The sequence below is a fragment of the Lepisosteus platostomus genome, chromosome 15, assembly GCF_059453375.1.
Source record: "Lepisosteus platostomus isolate fLepPlt1 chromosome 15, fLepPlt1.hap1, whole genome shotgun sequence".
Classification (NCBI taxonomy): domain Eukaryota; kingdom Metazoa; phylum Chordata; class Actinopteri; order Semionotiformes; family Lepisosteidae; genus Lepisosteus; species Lepisosteus platostomus.
Genome location: NC_142625.1, coordinates 6,298,697 through 6,315,674, shown reverse-complemented (window position 1 = coordinate 6,315,674; position 16,978 = coordinate 6,298,697). Strand labels below are relative to the sequence as shown.

General features: G+C 49.9%; 1 non-coding gene across 1 annotated transcript; it reads left to right on the top strand.

Moving 5' to 3' along the window:
• The first annotated feature begins 4,105 nt into the window (after positions 1 to 4,105).
• Positions 4,106 to 4,292, top strand: LOC148647774 (U2 spliceosomal RNA). Its single transcript, XR_015926883.1, has one exon. It is a non-coding gene; the product is annotated as a U2 spliceosomal RNA (small nuclear RNA).
• The last annotated feature ends 12,686 nt before the right edge of the window (positions 4,293 to 16,978 follow it).

The window sequence follows — 16,978 nt, the reverse complement described above, 5'->3', positions numbered from 1 at the left end:
TAAGAGGGCAGTCCAGGAGATTGGATTATGTCCTTTCATCAAGGGGGCTTGTAGTAGAGAGTGCGTCCCCTTTTGGCATTCTGATCACGACCTGGTAAGGGTTGAAATAACCAGTTTAGGTTCCAATTTTGGTAAGGGGTGTTGGAAGCTAAACACTGAGATCTTAGAAGATGCCTATAGGCCTATAGGAATTTAGTAAAAGGGGAACTGAAGAGGTTTATGGCAGAAAGGTGAGCGGTCTTCCTCTCTAAGGTGGTGGGATTTGGCCAAACGACAGATCCAGAGAGTCACAAGGAAGTATTGTAGGGAAAGGCAAGTGCAGGAAAAACAGGAAGGAAGATTATTGCAAGTGCATCTGAATCTGTTATATGAGAACTGCAACAAGGGTATGGCTGTGGATTTGGAGGAAATTAACAAGCAAAAAGAGAAATTGAGAAACTTTTATGAGAACAGGGCTCGCAGATACCTTTTTAAAACCCACATAGAGAACTTGCAGTTTAAAGAAACCTGTTCTTCCTTTCAGTTCTGCAGTATGAAGGAAAGGCAATGTAAGCGAGTGGTGGAAGGGTTGCAGGATAGCTTGGGTAATACTGACTCATAGGGATGGAATGCTAAGGGTTGCAACTGATTTCTATCAGGAGATTTTTACGAAGCGTGAGACAGAAGAAGTAGCTGCCGAGCATGATTTGGGGTCTGTGGTCTCAGTACTCACGGATGAGGAACGGGCCGGCATGGAAGGTCCCTTTACTGTAAAAGAACTGGCAGTGGCCATGGGTGAACTGAAGAGGGGTAAAGTGCCTGGCATGGGTGGCCTACCTGTGGAGTTTTATTCTGTTTTTTGGGAGGAACTAAAGGAAATATTGCTTTTAGTACTGAACGAGGCCCTTGAAAAAGGTCGCCTGGGAACCTCTATGAGAACAGGACTGTTGATACTACTGTATAAAAAGGGAAAGTCTATAGACCTGAGAAATTGGAGACCCCTGACATTATTGTGCACCGACTATAAGATTTTAGCGAAAGCTCTGGTGAACAGGTTGAAAAGGGTGCTCCCAACAGTTATTGGAAAAAAGCAGACATGCGGGGTTCAAGGGCGGAAGATCTGCTGGTCGCTGCAACTGGTAAGGGACGTTATTGCCTTGTCGGGGCAGAGAGATGTTCCCTTTATGTTGGTGAGTCTCGACTTGGAAAAAGCCTTTGACAGGGTGTCTCATGACTTCTTATGGCGGGTAATGGAACGTATGGGGTTTGGTTCTCGGTTAATTGGTTGGGTCCAGACCTTGTATAGGGAGGTGGGGAGCAAAATCCTAATAAACGGCCACGTCGGAGGTATGGTGTGGCAGGACGCGGGAGTGAGACAGGGATGCCCTCTCTCTCCACTGTTATTTGTACTGTATATTGAGGCTTATGCCCGGTTAGTATGTGCAGACCCGAAAATAGACGGCATCTTGGTGCCTGGGAGCGGTGGGGAGAGGGCCAAAATTGCCCTATATGCAGATGATATTACTCTGTTCATGGCTTCTGATGTGGACCTGCTGAACTACCTGGCAGTTTTTGCCAAGGCATCCGGGGCCAAACTGAATAGAGGGAAGAGTCAAATTAATTTTTTTGGCAGGTGGAGACAGACAGGACGGTGTGGGGGGACTACAAGTTTGTAGGGACCCCTTGAAAATACTGGGTATCCATTTCAAAGAGGAGGACGCGGCCAACTACAACTGGCTCGAGAAACTGGAAAAGGCAAGGATGCGCCTGGGGCTGTGGAAACACAGGGGTCTGACTCATGTGGGGAAAGCCCTTATAATTAAGATTGAGGTGTTGGCGTTGTTAGGGTATCTGGCCTCAGTATACCCCATGCCTTTGAGGCTAAATAGGTATTTAACGAGGGAGGTTTTTTGGTTTATTTGGGGTAAAAAATATGAATATATCGGGCGGGTGGATATGTATAGACCTATTGAGGAGGGAGGAAGGGGGTTTCCGTCTTTACCTACCAAGTTGTCTTGTCTTTTTGTATCTTCTTTGTGTGTGGCCTCGAAGATGCCTGTAGAACAGGCTGAGAGGGGTATTTGGTTTGGACAATAAGGCGCCCCATGGCGAAGACATGCCCTGGCACTACCGTCAAGCCTACCAGTGGATCAGCAAGCACGCGCAGGGGCTGGAGGGCAAAGTGTTGTCCAACCACACATCCCTGTATGAGACGGTGATGGCCGAAGGCAAAGCGGACCTGGTCGGTGGGCTGCCTAAAGAAGTGTGGAGTCAGATCCAGCCCAAAGGACTGCAACACGACTTGATGGACCTAAATTGGTTTATCGCATGGCAGAGACTCCCTGTGAGAGAGATATTGCATCGACATAAACTGACTTTGCAGCCGCTTTGCCCGAGGGCGAAATGTAATAAACTGGAGTCCATTCGCCATGTATTCTGGGACTGTGATTATGCGGGGAGAATGTGGGCAAAGTGTAGCCTGCTGTTTGAGATGATTACTTTGAATTTTGTAATTACTTTAAACATGGTTTTATATGGTTTGAAGAAAGAAGCGTATTCACGGGAAACAACTTGGGTATTGTGGGTACTCATGAGTTATGTAAAGTTGGAGCTGTGGAAGGCGCGGAATGGTCTAGTTAAAAATGGAGTTCAACTCAGTGTGAAGGGTTTGTGTAACAGACTGTTGTACCGGATTAAATGTGAGATAATCCTAGACATTCGTAAAAGAGGATATCATGCCGCAAAAGAAAGGTGGAAGGGATTGATGGTACATTGCAAGTCTTATTTTGGTTGACAGTGTTCTTTGTTTTGTTTCTTTGGTAGTGTTGTTTCTGATTTGAGTTGCATTGTTGTCATTAGTTCTTTTTTCTGTAAATAGTTTGTGATTTTGTCATTTTTGTAATAAAAAAACAAAAAAATTCCTTCTCTGCCTTTTGGCTGCGATCTCAGTATGTGGCTTGACCGCGGCTGTGAGAACAGTTGGAAGGAGGGAAGGTGAGGGTTTGTTTTTCCCCAGGCCTGCCTATAGGCTAGGCAGCTTTTTTTCTACGTGGCGGATGAGGATCCGGCCATTTCAAGAGGATGGAGAGAAGACCGAGCAACAGGGAGGCGAGGCTGACGAATACTATCCGGTTCGTCTTGAAGGAGGATGATGGGATCCAGGAGTTTGTTCACAGGGATACTTTTGAAGACGTGGTTCTGGAGAAGGCTTTGGGTGTGCACTCGGAGGATACTTACTGTCTATAGGATTTCCCCGGGAAAAAGGTATTTGACCTTTTCAAGGTCACCTTTTTCAAAGGTATTTGAAAGTTTGGACAATTGCTAGTGAGCAGCGAAATGAGGAGCCGCTTAGCCATTTCTACATTGAGCCTTTATTTGCAAGGGAACTGCGGCCATTAACAGTGCACATGTTTAATCCTTATATTGCGGAGGAGGACATTGTGAGCTTTCTTAAGCGCTTTGTGGACGTGCCGGACGAAGGGGTCAAATTGCTTGACAGGAAGAAATACTGAAACGGAAAAAGAAGGTACCGAATGCGGTTCAGGTTCAGTGCGCAGGCAAGTGATGGTTTGCTTCACCCGCCAGCTTCCTTCACTATTGGATTGAATAATGGGTACTTGTTTTACCCGGGCCAGCCCCTCACATGCAGGCGTTGTGGACAAGAGTCTGCGAGCAGACTGCCAGTCTATTGAGACAATTGAGCATGTCTTTTGGTTTTGTGTTTTTGCCCAACAAGTGTGGAATAAATGTGCACCTTTATTAGAATCTATAGAGGCTGGGTTTAAGACAAATCTGGCTACTATAATGTTTGGAGTTAGAGGACGTGGGAGAACGAAAGGGATGGCTTTCATAATATGTTTTTTTATGAGTTGTGTTAAATTGCATTTGTAGGCCGCTAGGAATGCTTTGGTCAAAAAGGGGGTGATATGGAGTGTGGGTGGGGTTTACAACAAAATTGTGGGAGACATTAAGTGTATGGTGGTGGTAGATAAAGAAAAGTTGCGGTTCCTTTTAGAAAAGGAATGGTTGACCGATACCCAGTGTTTATTTGTTTTTGTTAAGTATCTTTTTTGTTATTGTTTTTCGGATGTATTTTTTGGAAATGACAGTATAATTGTGATTTAGTATTCCTTTGCTATTTTTGATAAAAATAAAAAAAATCTGTTCTCATCAGTTTAATATCTGATACGTCCCCCATCGGGGGACCACATATTAAACGGATTTTTGGAACAGGGAGCTGGACCAGGAGCTTGCTCCGTCCTCTCCACGCATCGGCCCGGTATTGCAGCGCCTCCGGGAGCGGTGCACCACCTCTCAGCGGTGAAAAGACAGACGTAGCTAGCAAGCGAGGTGGACTGGAGCTCCTTCTCCGGTCTAGTCTCTCATCCAAAAAACTCCAGGGAAGCTGGCGTGGCATGGCGTGGCGTGTGCGTGTGTATCCCCGTCCCCGTCGGCGGGCCCTTTCGACAGCCGGGCGTTTTCCCTCCAAAAAAAACTTAGTATATCGCAGGCACGTGTCCCCGTCCCTCCCTCCCGAGAGAGAGCTGCCCCTTGCCTCTGCCCGCAGGTGCTGGCGGTCGGCTTTCGCTTGCAGCTGGTTGGGCACAGCTGCTGCCAGTGGGAGGGGCCTAAGCTAAGGAGGCTGGGCGGCTGGCGCCCCCTGCTGCTGTGGTCGTTGTCGTGCCGTTGACAGAAGATCAGAGAGCAGGGCCCCCGCCCGGGACTGGCAGGAAGGCAGGCAGGCAGGCAAGAGAGAGGGGGAGCAGAGTCCGGCAGCAGGACTCTGGCTGCAGGGAGGCCGGCAGCTGCGCGGGTCCCGGGCTCCAGAGGAGTCGGCCTGCGCCACTGTGCGCCTGCGGAACGCCCGCGCGTCGGTCTGCGCCTTTGGGGGTATAGCTTCTCGGCCTTTTGGCTAGATCAAAGGCCCAGGGAGAGAGCGGAGGACACCTACGGCGAGGACAACCCCCTTTTGGACTACAGCGGACTGAACCCAGATTGCTTTGGACCTTGTTTTTGGATTGCGGACTTTGGACTTGGTGCACAGAGTGGTGAGTGGGCTGCTTTGCAGCCAGAAAGGCTGTGTTCCCACCATGGCTGCAGATCCCGGGGAACCGAGGAGGGCCAGAAAGGAGCCAAGCGTGAGATGGACCATCCGTCTCACCTGGAGGGCGGAAACGGAGATGCCTGGGAGAGAAGAGGTAGAGGATAAAATTTTGTTCGACCTGTTGGGGATTAGCGTTGCAGAGCTGAAATGTGTGCAGGGGAATCGGGCACAGAAGTTCCTGGACGTCACCTTTGTGAGTGCGGAGATCTACAGACGGGCGGTGCAGAAATGCTTACAAGCCAGTCATCAAAGACGGGAAGATGCGTGAGTACGAGTGCGGTGGTTTGCAGGGTGATAACAAGCGGTGGGGGGTGGTGCATATGTTTGAGCCGTTTATCACTGATGCCGACGTCACAACGTTCCTCCGTCAGTACGTCGAGGTGCGCAGTGGGCCTAATGTCATTCAGGATACCCGGAGAGTCTGGACAGGCAAAAGGAGATATGAAGTCGAACTGTGCCAGGATTCACGATCGAAGGACGGCTTTGCCCACCCACCGGGCACTTTCGCCAGCGGCTCAGGTAGGGGGTACCTGTATTACTGGAACCAGCCGGAGTTCTGTCGGAAGTGTCGCGGTTTTGGACACCGAGAGGGGATGTGCGAGGTAACGGAGTGTGGACGGTGCCAGTCCCGGCACCATACGACACGGAGTGCGGCAACACGGGGCACTTGTACCAGCAGTGCGTGAAAAGAAGTGCCGATTTTAACAGGGCGGAGCACGAGGGTGTAAGTGGCCGGCAGGCAGCAGTGCCCCCGGTGGAGGGGACAAGGAAAAGGGAAGACGGCAACCGGTGGAAGAAGAGCGGCAGGAGGAGGGGGAGGACGAGGACAAGGAGGGAAGCTGGGCAATGGTGGTGAAGGCCGGGCGCCGCCAGAAGGGGAGGGGAGCGCCGGCGGCACCAACACCAGCAGTGGAGGAGAAGGTGGTGCCCCTACAGGGCAAGAGGGCAAGGAAGATGAAGAAGCGAGTGGGGGAGAAACAGCTGCGGCAGGAGACCGTTTTTTGTTTCCAGGATTTTGTGGGCAAAGGGACATTGGATGTATCATTGGCATCTGAGGCCATTTGCCGGAGAGTATGGGACAAGGTTCTGGCAAATAAAGACAGTGCGCCGTTGAATGTGTTTTTTGTGGCGCCTTTGTTTGAACGGGAACTGAGACCCTTGGAGGTACATTTGTTTAATCCCTTTGTTCCGGAAGAAGAGGTGGTTTTCTTTTTGAGACGTTTTGTGGATGTGCAGAGTACAGGACAAAGAGTTTTGGACCCGGGCAGGTATTGGAATGGCAGGCGGAGGTACCTGGTGCGCTTCCAGACCAGTGCGGCCTCGGGAGGGGCGGTGGTGCACCCCCCCGCAACCTTTGCAATAGGGGCCAATAACGGGTATTTAATTTACCCAGGCCAGCCAGGAGGCTGCCACCGATGTGGCAAGGAGGGGCATGTCGCTGTAAATTGTCCAAGTGTGTTTTGTCGTCGGTTTGGGGAAGAGGGGCACTTGGCGGCAATTTGTAAGGCGGAGCCTGCGTGTAATTTGTGTGGGGAACAGGGGCACATGTACAGTAAGTGCCCTGGGAGGGCTCGGACATATGCACAGGCTGCGTCTACAGGGCCAGTGCCTTCGGGGACGCAGCCGGGAAAGGATAAGCAGGTCACAGTTAGTGTTGCAGGGACATCGAGGGAGAAGGAGGTGACCGGCCGGGCTGATGATCCAGGGAGCGAGGACATGGATACAGTACCAGAGACCGCGGGGACACCGGGAGAGGAGTCAGGAGAAGGGGGTCTCTGACGCTGGTTTCCTCCTTCTTGGTGGTGCAGGGCCGGATCCTGGTCGCAGACATCGACTGGAGGGGGGCAGAAGTTGAGAGCAATTAACGTCTATGCTCCGACGGAACCCTCTATCCGGAAGGAAGTGTTTGCTGACCTGGCCAGCTGCTGCACCACCAACAGACAGGTGGTGCTCGGCGGGGACTTCAACGTCGACCGGGAGAAGGGGAGCGACGCTAGCTCGGCAGAGCTGGAGTCACTACTCAAGCAGTTCTCCCTGGTAGACTGCTTCAGACGGTCCCGCCCTAACGACGCCGGAACGACTTGGAAAAACTCCCGGGGAGTGTGCAGCCGCCTGGACTACATCTTCCTGCACACGACCTGCTCCCTGGAGTCGGCGACTGTGTCCCCGGCGTGGTATTCCGACCACGAGCGCTTGACGGTGGTGGCTAACACCAGCCTGCCGGCATTCGGTCGTGGGTACTGGAAGCTGAACCGGGAGATACTGGAGGAAGACTACTTCAGGGAACTGTTCCGGGAAGACTACGCAAGCTGGGTCGATCTGAGAGACTGCTACAGCTCCGTGGTGGAATGGTGGGAGTCGGTGAAGGACAGGACCCGAACCCTGGCGCAGACGTACTGCAGACGGAAGGTGGCCAGGGAGAGGAAGGAAGCTGCGCGACTCCAGAGACAACTAGAGGAGGAGTACAGCTCGGCTAACAGGGGAGGAGCCTTCAATTCAGCCCGGACACGGGACCTGAAGGAGAGGCTCCGCAAACTGCACACCGAGAAACCCAAGGCTTTCCTGGTAAAGGCCCAAAGGGAGCATTATGAAAATAATGAAACCTGTTCCTCCTATTTCTTCAATCAGGTCCGAGGAGCCCAGAAAAAGAGGGTGATCCACAGCCTGAGATGGTGAGATGGAGAGGAAGTGCTGGACGAGAGCGACAAAGTAGAAGCGGCAACCGCTTTCTACACGGAGCTCTTTTCAGAAAAGCAGACGGAGGTGGAGGCAGGCGATGCTTTTCTGGAGGGGCTGAAGGCACGAGTACCGGAGGAGGTGAGGGAGGACTTGGAGGGTCCAATCACAGCCGAGGAGCTGAAGGCGGCGCTCTTGTCCATGGAGAATGGCAAGGTGCCGGGGCCGGACGGACTCCCCAAGGAATTCTACACCTGCTTCTGGGACACCCTGGCGGCAGATCTGGTGGAAGTGGCACAGGAGATCTTCCGCCGGGGGAAACTCGGAGACGCCATGAGGGAGGGCGTCATCTCCCTGCTCTTCAAGGGAGGAGACACCACCGACCTCAAAAACTGGAGGCCGATCACGATGCTCTGCGTGGACGTAAAGATCCCGTCCAAGCTCCTGACCGGCAGACTGAGAACCGCCCTCCCCCACATCATCCACAGCGACCAGACGTGTGGGGTGGAGGGGCGATCCGTCAGCTGGAACCTCCAGCTGACCAGAGACGCCATCGCCTGGTCCGAGGACTAGAACGTGCCCATGATGGTGGTCAGCCTGGACCAGGAGGAAAGCCTTCGACAGAGTGAACCACAGCATCTGTTCAGGGTGCTGGAACGCTTCGGTTTCAGAGAGAGTTTCAGCCGCTGGATTCAGATTCTGTACTCTGACGTGGGCAGCAGAGTGAACCTGAACGGAAACCTGGGGGATTTCATTCCCCAGGAATCCGGAGTACGACAGGGCTGCCCCCTTTCACCCCTTCTCTATGTTCTCTACACAGAGCCCTTAGCAGAGGCGGTGAGACGGGACCCTGTCATCGATGGCCTGGAGATACCGGGAGGTGCAGGGGAAACCCTGAAGATCTCCCAGTACGCCGACGACACGACGCTGTTCCTGAGGTCGGACAGGGGGTTGAGGAGGGCCCTGCAGGTCATGGAGCAATACTCCAGAGCCTCGGGGTCGAAGCTCAACCGCCGAAAGAGCAAACTGAAGTTCTTCGGGCCCTGGAAGCACAGGACGACGGCGCCGGAGGGTCTCGAGCTCTGCACGGAGCCCCTCAGAATACTGGGGGTTTCCTTCCAGAGCCAAGACAACGAGACAAAACTGGACCGAGAGGATCGCCAGGGTGAACACGAAGCTGGGTCTGTGGAAAACGCGGTCACTGTCCTACACAGGGAAAGTGACGGTGTTGAAACCAGACGTCCTGCCGGCTTTGGTTTACCTGGCGGTGGTGTACCAGCTGCCGGCCAGACTCAGACGAGCGCTGCAAGGGATGATCTTCGGCTTCGTCTGGGGCAGCAAGTACATCACAAGAAACCGGATGTGTCAGCCGGTTGAGGAAGGGGGTCGAGATGTCCCACATTTCCCCCTGAAACTCAACTGCATCTTATACTGTAACCTCTGTTGGGCGCTGCGGGAGCCCATCGGCCACAAGTACCAGTACTTTGTCAGGCTGTGGCTCTCCATCCCAATGAGGCACTTGGTCCAGTGGTCAAACACTGGGCCCAAGGCAGAGAGGCAACCGAAGTTCTACACCCACGCTGTCAAGTGGAGCAGGAGGTACGAGGCCACGAGACAGCCAGAGCTCTGCACCAACCACAGAGCTCTGTACAAAAAGGTGAGGGGGCATCTGGTCGCCGACGAAAGGCTGCAAGTTCCCAGACAAGTTTGGGAAAGGACTCAGCCTAAAGAACTGGACAATCAACTTAAGGACCTCAACTGGATGGCTGTACACAAGAGACTGGCTACCAGAGAGGTCCTCTACAGACACTCGCTTACCAGGAATCCACATTGCTCCCGGGACACGTGTTTCGTCGAGGAGACTCAGGAGCATGTGTTCTGGAGCTGACCCTTCGCCAAAGGCGGTGTGGGGCAGAATGGACAACATAATGCAACTCCTGGAAACGGGTGCGGTGCTCAGCTACCAGTACATTCTGCTGGGGCTGGCACCTACCGGATGGACAAGGGGACGCAGTTCCTGATGTGGCTGCTGCCGTCCCTCACAAAAAAAGGCCTGTGGGACGCGAGGAACAATCTCATCCGGCACAACATCGAGTGGGAAGCAAGAGAGCTGGAGGAGAGGATCCTGGCGGACCTCAGGAGGATGAAGCGCGACGTAGCCAAATGGGGTTTCCTCACGGCAAAGGAGTGCTGGAAAGGACTATGGACCCTGTACAGGGATTAATGGTTAACAGCAAGTGGTAGGGTTTGGAGGGACTCATAATAGCGCAAATCCGCCCACACTTGCAAGGATTGATAACGGACAATCACCGCTGTTCTGCCGTTGTTTTTACTACATAGTGTTAATGAGTGAGATGTTTCCTTTTGAGATTTTTTTCGGAATATAGTATATTTTATAAGAAAATAAATTAGAGCCTTTTATTATTTAATACTTTACAAAATTCCCAGGTATGTGAGCAATACCATTCCAGGTCCTGTCTTTAGAACAAATAAGATTCAACATTTTTTGTATTTTTTCCAGTTTTGTATCCAGGCTGGGAGACACAGGGAAAGATGAAATCTTTTTTTCAGGACACAATGTGAAAAAGTAATATTTGAAAAAAAATCTGTTTCTTCTTGTTTTTTCTTTTTCTTCTGGATATTTCTGTCTGGTGAGTGGATAGAGTAAGATGTTAGAAACTTACATTTACAATTTACATTTATTGCCCAAGGGGATAGCTTCAATTTAAGTCCTAGACTAGAATTCTACTACTTCCAGTGTTATTACAAAATGTTTGATGGAATTCATTCCAGCTGGAAATTGCCTGTGACACTACAGCTTCTCAATCGAGAACCAAGAATTCACATAGGGAGTTGCATCCGCATGCATAGGCTTCAAAAGATCAACTAAAGAGGGAAAATAAATGCATCCAAAGAACACAAAGCCCCAATTCAATTACAGACTGAGAATGCCCCCACACTCCCTTCCTCCACTACAGTTGGAATATATACAGTATATGGGCAGGTGTTTCGCAGACGTGGAGATAGTAATTCTGGCTTTATGAACTCATTTACACTTGGGATTAGCTTTGAAGAAAGATGTGAAGACGGGGGGTTTAAATTAAATCCTTTCTGTATGAGGTTTAGACTTCTAAATCACAAGCTGGAGTTTATGGCAGAAAAGGGGGTTAACATAGGGATTGCTGATGCAAGCTAGGAACCCTCTGGGGTGTCATCTTAAACTGACCATTTGGCCAGGATCTCTTAACTGTCCGAATACCATGACCCCCCCTCTTTACCATAAGACAGAGTGATGTCAGAAGCGGAAAAGAAAATGCTATATAAACTAAAAGTTTGTACTGGCACATGGAACAATACTTCGTTTTTGTTGTTTCTTGCGGGAAACAAGACTTCGGCTTTATTGTTCCTTGCATGCAATAAACTCATCTGTTTAACTTAATCTCGGGATCCAGAACCTTATTCTCTGTTACAACAGCTTTATTCAAGAATGTTTTTGAAAACGGAACCAGGTACTGGGTGTTTATACAAAAGTCTTAAAAATGTTCACAAATTGCAGTGGTTTAAATGTCCTGTGTCATTTGTTGGTGGAGGTATTGACATGTGAAGCATCCCATCTCAAAAAGACAACTAACCAACACTTAAGCCAATGTCCCTCTCCAACAGGACTATCGACTACCAAAAGGAAGTGGTATCCATCATCTCCCTTATTAGCAGTAAGGAACCACCCCAGGAGGTGAACCAGCTCATCATTGAATATCCCCAGGAATCTCAATTTTACCTCCTCCCCAAAATCCACAAACCAGACACCCCATCGTATCAGCATGCAATGTATTTTGTCAGACCATCTCAGACTTTCTCGAGAGCCTTATGAGACCGCTGTTTAAAGGTCTTCCCTCATACAAATCAAGGACACCAACCACGTGCCCCAACTATTAAATGACTTCCAATTTCAGGGCCACGAATATTAATTTTACCATGGACATCGCATCTCTTTACACCATTCCATATAACGACAGCCTTACAGCCCTCAAGCAAATGCTGGACAAACACACAGTGCTTGATCCACCCACAACCTGGTACACCTCACAGAATTGGTTCTCGCACTGAATGCATTCTCATTCAATAACCTTTACCAACAGGTTAGTGGAGGCACCATGGGCACCAGAATGGAACCCAGCTATGCCATTATTTTGTCAGCTGGGTAGAAGAACGCTTCTTCACTTCCTATACTGGCTTTGTCACTGACTTCTACAAGCGATACATTGATGACTGCGGTGGTGCCGCCACATGCTCCAACAACCAGCTTGAGCACTTTCTGCATCACTTCACCAACTTCCACCCATCCCTCAAATATACAGTTAACATACTTTCCACTACTCTTCCGTTTCTAGACAACTACCCCCCAACTCTCTACTTCGGTCCATTACAAACCCACTGCTTCACACCATCTCCCATATAGCTCATTTCACCCCAAAACACTAAAAACCCTCCCTTTTTCATAGTTCCTTTGGATTCAACAACTCGGTAGCAACATCGATTTCCAGAACCAACCCCACAAGATATACTTCTCCCTCAATCAGAGGATACCCTAGCAGTGTTATGGACAGGGCCCTTGCCTGAGCAAAACACACCCCTTGGGTCATCAACTCGAGCCAAAACTCCCACTGTAACAACCGCATTCCTTTGGGGCGTCCCCACCATACTTTCTATTCCCAAGACTATTAAACTTTTCCTATCCTACAGAATGATCCCTCTATTGTTGCCCTCTTTTCTGACCACCCCATATCATATTCCTAAAAACAGTGTAACTTTGTTCACAGCTTCCTTGACCACTCTCAGTGGGCATCCACACCAGGCACTTTCCTTTGCAACAGAGCTCTCTGCATCACCTGCAAGTACATATCCAACACCACACTTATTCAAAGCCCCTCAGGATGATTCCGGATCACTCAGATGACATATTGTACCTCCTCTTACTGCAGTAAATACCCAGCCAAAAATGGGGAAAACATGTGAGGGCTGTGAAGATGAAAGATTTCTCCAAGCCTATTGTTTCTCATTTCATCTAACGGCCATGATCACACTAATCTCCATCAGTGCTCTCAAAGCTGGTTTTCCCCAACTCCCACAGAAAGAAACTAAAATTATCCTGCAGCTAGGATCACACCTTTCCCCTTCTCTCAGACTCATTCTTTTAAGTTCTTTCTATTCATCATAGGTTTCATTTCACACCTCTCTTCACCTATCCTGACTTCACACTACATCTGATTAGCCACTCCGTCTGTCCCCTGCTCCCACCTCCTCTCCCCCAGCTTTTGGTTTTCCTATGCTACATTACCTTTGCTTACTGCCTTGTTTTTCTCGCATCTGAAGAAGGCTCCATGGCCAGAATATTGCATTTTCTTTCTCCTCTTTTCAGCATAGAATACACCTATTTCTTGTTGCTCTGCAGCCTATGCATGCTGATGCAGCTCCCCACCTGAATTGTCTAAAAATTAAGAGCTTATATAAGAAAACTTGATTTAAATGAGCAGCTCGGTTAAGGAGAGTGTTAACACACTGCATCCTTTTGAATGGGCGGTTTGGGCAGAGTGAAGGAGAAATGACAAGCCATCCCGGTAGCACAAAATGATAATGCACTGACTGGCACAAAACATTCCCTCCCATTTTTAATCATTCTGTGTCTGAATCCAAGCCAGTGAGAGTAGACCAAGATGGACAAAAAAATTGAAGATTAAATAATTTGAAATTAAGACTGAATTCATTTTACTTACTAAGTTTGCATTTTACCAATTGATTTGAAAAAAGGTCTGTAAATTCATGTTTTTACAAGATGTGGAAGTGCAACAAATTACATTGCCAGTTTTATTGTTGATTTAGTTTAACACCTGGGTTTCTTATTCAGATGTAAATATTGAATAAAGTGTGACATGCATTATTTGGTCAGCAACCAATGTATGCATGTTGTATTTACAAAACTAAAAGGTTTAAAAAAAAACTTACACAAAGACTAAGCTGATTGCAAGGAAGAGAAGTCACCTATTTTTTGTGTATAAAAAGTTGAACTAAACCAGTTTTTAAAATTATGCAGTGTCTAATTTAGGCAGTCATGAGTTAATTTTTGATCCTTTAAAATTGAAAATCAGTTGCCCATCGTTCCATTCCATATTATCTTTCATTTTTATGAAAGAAAGAACTGATGCATAAAGCCTAATGCCTTCTCGCATTTTGAGCTTGCTTACACATGGGACTGGCTTTATTCAAGATAAGGTTTCTAAAAATGCAACTTGTTGCACACAGCATCCGTTTGGGGTTTACGACACTGTTGCTCTTTGGGTTTTATGGGGTTACCGCTTTACGCCACTTGGTTGCCTTGGCGGGTTTTTGCCCTGCTGTGTCAGTTACAAGTTTTGCACAATAAAGAGCAGATGCCTGTGAAATCTGTCCACCTCAGTCCCTGGTTGTCTGCAGTGTAACATTGGCGATGAGGATAGAGCTTTCACTCCCACCACCAAGATTGCTCGCAGCACTAGATGACCTAGCGCTGAACAAGGCTATTTAAATAACGTTTCAAATGGAGGCCACCGTTGCCTTGTCCTCTTCACTAGCGCTCATCCCTTCTTCTCCTGCACTCCCTGCCTGCCATGTGGAGCAGCCACAGCGGCCGGGCAGCCCAGACTCACAAGACACAGGCGTGCTGCACAAGTCTCCTCCCAGGCGCTGAGAGAATCAAAGTTCACCCTCTCATGCCACCAGGGCTGAGAACTGGCCTGCCCGAGGGCATCTGTGTCAACCATGCAGCAAATATAACTTTGCCAAGTTCTGCCATTCAGCACCGGCCCACCTGCAGCACTCCGCTTTAGCTTCGCCATCCTCTGCTCCAGTTCATACAATGAACAGAGTGCCCAGAGCTTCCAAACTGTGCACTGTGGAGCTGGACAGTGTGAAATCCCCTACTGTTGGACACCGGGGTCGCCATATCTGTCCTCAGTCTCTCAATGGAGCAGTTCTTACCTGCTTCTCAGCACCATCCACCACCCTGTGTGGTTATGGCAGTTCTAAAATTGCTAGAGTAGGCTCACTAAGCTTACCAGTGCACTATTGCTCCAGGTCTCTCTCTGCCTTCAATTTCCATGTGTCCCGCAATGGCGCCAACTTCCTGGGACTGGACCTTTCACTTGCCTCTGGTTCTCTCTGCTTGACAATAGCAGCTCAGCCATATTCACCGTCGGCTCTCTGTGGCCTGCAGTGTTCCATGCCTTAGCTGCAATACCACGTTTAACCACAAGCTCTCGATTCACACCATGTGCGAATTCACAGTCATCCAGCCACTGCGCCGCATCCTGCTGGCCCTCCGCGATGAGATCATTGCCGAACTCCAGAGACTTTCAAAACGGAGGCCACCGCTGCCTTGTCCTCTTCACTAGCGTTCATTCCTTCTCCTCCCGCACTCACCGCCTGCCATGCAGCACAAGTCTCCTCCCAGGTGCCGAAAGAATCACGGTTCACCCTCTCATGCCACCAGGGCTGAGAACTGCCCTGCCCGAGGGCATCCGTGTCAACCACGCAGCAAGTATAATCACTTTGCCAAGGTCTGCCGTTCAGCACCGGCCCGCCTGCGGCACTCAGCATCCTCTGTTCCTACCATAGTTCATACAGTGAACAAAGTGCCCAGAGCTTCCAAAATGTGCACTGTAGATGTGGCCAGTGTGCAAATTACCCTGCTGCTGGACACTGGGGCCGCTGTTTCCATCCTCAATCTCTCAACGAAGCAGTTCTTCTCAGCACCATCCACCACCCTGTGCAGTTATGGCAGTTCTGATTGATAGAGTGGGCTCAATCAGCTTACCAGTGCACTATGGCTCCAGGTCTCTCTCTGCCTTCAATTTTCATGTCTCGCAATGGCGCCAACTTCCTGGGACTGGACCTTTCACTTGCCTTGGGTTCTCTCTGCTTGAGAGCAGTGGCTCAGCCATTTTCACCATCAGTTCTCCGTGGCAGTCCCAGTGGCCTACAGCGTTCCATGGCCTTGGCTGCAAAAACACGTTTCACCACAAGCTCCTGTTTCACACCACCGCATGCCCAGTCATCCAGCCACTGCGCCGCATCCTGATGGTCCTCCACAATGAGGTCACTGCCGAACTCCAGAGACTTGAGAAGACAGGCTTCATTGAACCCATCAACACCTCTCCATGGGTGTCCAATCTGGTGGTTGCAAGTCTGTGTGGACCTGAAGGCAGTGAACAAAGCTGTCATACCAGACAAGTACCTCCTCCCCACAGTTCTCTGGTTCCACTATTTACAAAATTCAGTCTTCATCAGGGATACCTCCAGATTCCTCTCCACCATGACGGCCGGAACTTTACAGCTGTCGCACACATCAGTGTCTTCTGCTACACAAGAGTGCCCTTCAGATTGAGCTCTGTCCCCAGCTGTTTCCAGAAAGTGGACATTGCTTACTTCACCGGAATCCCTAGAATAGTCCATCACGATGACATTGTGGTTTGTGGCCCAACCCGTGCCAGCCATGATGAGCACCTCCACTGGGTGTTTAAGGTGCATCACCACAACCACCTCACCCTCAATGGAGAGAAAACGTTACCCGCTGAACACCGAGTTTGTGGGGTTTCATCTTACAGGTGCCAGCCTCACCCCACTGCAGTTCAACATTGAAGCCATTCAGCGCATCCCAGAGCCTACCACACCAGCACAGGTCACCTCCTTCCTTGCTTTCTCTTCAGACAGCAGCAGCAGCCTGCCATCTCCAGTTTCTGCCACACTACATCCCCACTGTATCAGCTGCTGCAGGATGCCCCTTGGGTTTAGACTCATGCTTGCTCTGAATCATCCATCTCCTGAAGGCTCAGCTCACCTCAGTCTGTCTGTCCTGGCACACTTCAACCTCTCCAGCCCCACCTTCTTCACTTGTGACACCTCCAGCACCCGCCTGGAAGCTGTACTGTCCCAGCTTCACAACAAGGTACAGAGACCCATCACCTTCGCCTCCCCAACTCTCAGTCCAGCAGAACAGAAGTACTTTCTGGGGGAGTGAGAGGCCCTGGCATGTGAAAAGTGGCACATGTATTTATACAGTCATAGATTCACGTTAGGTATGGACAACTAGGCCTTCACTGTGCTGCTCACCACTTCAGGAATGGGGCATCAACCACTCAGACTCCACCACTGGTCTGAGAGGTTCCAGCAATAGTTTTGCACTGA